The sequence below is a fragment of the Morone saxatilis genome, unplaced genomic scaffold (assembly GCF_004916995.1).
Source record: "Morone saxatilis isolate NCDOM2014 unplaced genomic scaffold, NCSU_SB_2.0 Contig16, whole genome shotgun sequence".
In the NCBI taxonomy this organism is placed as follows: domain Eukaryota; kingdom Metazoa; phylum Chordata; class Actinopteri; family Moronidae; genus Morone; species Morone saxatilis.
In genome coordinates this window covers 2658762-2661210 of record NW_023339718.1, presented here as the reverse complement: position 1 = coordinate 2661210, position 2449 = coordinate 2658762, and the positions used below count along the sequence as shown (strand labels likewise).

The window sequence follows — 2449 nt, the reverse complement described above, 5'->3', positions numbered from 1 at the left end:
TTATTATTTATTATTATTACTGTGGTCAGTGGAGAGACGCTGCTTCTGAAAACTGCAGCCGCCTTCAGTTGATGATTTTAATATGAAGCCTCAGAGAAATTGAATGAGATTTGAAGTGAAAGTGGAAACTGGAAAAGAGTATAACATGTTTTATAAGACAATTTAATAATGGACTGTTGTTCACCTTTACGCTGTCCTTTATTTTGATAGGACGCCTCATCAAACTCTATCACTTATTAGACAGATCTGAGATCTGCACTGTGTGCACTTTATTGAAAATATTCACAGCTTCTGGGTGTCTGATATTAAAAGATTTACACACAGAAGATTCATTAACAACTTCTGCTCATATAAATAGAGATTTATTTACAATATGTACACATTATAAAGAGCACAAAGTCAGTGCATTGTAACAATATCCATCAGGAGGATTAAGATATAATAATGAACAATTCTCTTCTCATTCTGTTGTCTTGTTGATTCAGACTCATTGTTTAAGACTGATGATTGATAACAGCTGGAGGGAGAACAGAGCGATCAATGAGTGAACCAACTTACAGCTCAATGTGAATGATTCCTGAATGAATGAGTGAATGAGAAACTCTTCATACACTGACAACTCAAACAACTGGGACATTTTACAACCTGAAGAAATATTTAGGATATTTATGAAAAGGCTTTTGACTCAGGTCACATGATAGCAGCATGTCCCCATGAAGCTCTCATTCTGCTGAAAATAGCTGACAGTCAGATAAAGCTAGTGGCGGTAGCTGGGGTCCTCAACGGCAGAAGTAACAAAAGACAGCCAGTAGAACTGCTGCTGCTGCTGCTGCTGCTGCCAGTCCCAGTACAACATAGAGGACGATCATTCCCGGACTCTCTGGTTGTGGACTCTCTGTTGGTCTCTGAGGTTTGGGCTCATCAGCTGCTGTAAAGGACATTATATAAAATGTGGATAATTGTCTGAAGGTTGAAATATTTTACTGAGACAGAAAAGCAGATTGAGAAAAGAAAGACTGAATATAATCATATTCTGCATCTGTTTGTCATGGTAACAATCAATCAATCAATTAAAATCAGTGTTATTATTTATTACTTGAATGAAGTTACGATGTCCATTTCAGTGAAAACATTAATGATCTGCAACTTTTAGGGTACAAACAGCAAACATTATCTAGTTACAGCTTCTCCAATGTGAGGATTTGCTGATTTTCTCTGTTTCCTGGTTCATGGCTCCAGGTCGTTATGATGGACAGTTTCAGCCGCTGGCAGCAGCTCTGTGGATGGAAATATCAGTCTGTCCATCCGTGTCCCCCTCAGGAGGAATTTAACTTAACACTAAAGTAACTCAGCTCAGCTATTAGTTTGTGTTTAGTGCTAATTAGCTCATGTTAGCATGCTAACACACCAAACTAATAGTCTTAGACTCTGAGTGCTCTTTTACTAACTGAGTTCTATAAAATCAACTTACCACTGACTCTGAGTCGACATCTGTCAGAGCTCAAGCCATAATTTGTTCTCACTTCACACAGGTACAGGCCCGAGTCTTCAGTCCTGAGTCTGGACACATGAAGTCTGATTCGTCCTTCTCTGAGGACGTCTTTGTCACACTGGACTCGTCCTTTAAACTGTTCATCCTGAGACTCTGGGACCTCGACACCATCCCTTAGATCATAGAGGACTGAGATCTTGTGATCAGTAATCAGTTGACAGTAGATAGAAAGAGGAGTTTTGAGGGAACTCTGTCAGTGTTGTTGAGGTTTTAAAAGTTCAGTCCTCACATGTTACCAGAACAAACATCTACAAAGTCTGTCTGTAGTCAATTACAATACTCCCTTGTATTTATAGTCTAAGGTACAGTGTTGGATGGCTTGACCACTAAAAACTGCAGTAATGTATTTCTGTTCCAGGTTGGCGCCAATAGTTAACTCTCCACTTATAACAGGAAACCATGACCAATACATGAGGGAGGAGGGTGTCCTGACTGTGTTGCTGCTGGCTGAAGAGGACATGGGATGAGTTTCATCCAACCATCTTTGATGGTTAATCATAAAAAGAACCAGAAGTATTATTTAGCTTTATATGTTGTAAAGACATCAAAAGTAGGAGTCCCTCCTAATGGAGTTACCAGGCTATCCACATTAGTCAGATCAATGTCTTGGACAGAAATATTGGAATGGATGTATATTGTGAAATACAAATTCATTTGATCAGGTCTGATATCATTTCAGGCTTACCATTTAGTTTTAAACTGTTTATATAGTTTATAAGGACAAGAAACCAGATGTGGCATTATTAGTGCTAACGAGGATAAATCAAATTAAACGGATCAAAAAGTTTTCCCTACCGGTTTCTTTTTTTTTTTTTTCTTTTTTTTTTTTCCTAATAGTCGACCATGGCAACGTAAAACGAAACTGTAACATCTCAAGATAATACATAATAAACCAAT

The 2449-nt window shown here is 38.1% G+C and overlaps 1 long non-coding RNA gene across 1 annotated transcript; it reads right to left on the bottom strand.

The window, feature by feature from the left end:
• Positions 1-335: 335 nt before the first annotated feature.
• On the bottom strand, positions 336-1748 carry LOC118325813. The gene is made up of 2 exons (XR_004796614.1): positions 1472-1748; positions 336-928 (listed from the first exon to the last, which is right to left on the bottom strand). It is a non-coding gene; the product is annotated as an uncharacterized LOC118325813 (long non-coding RNA).
• Between the last annotated feature and the right edge of the window lie 701 nt (positions 1749-2449).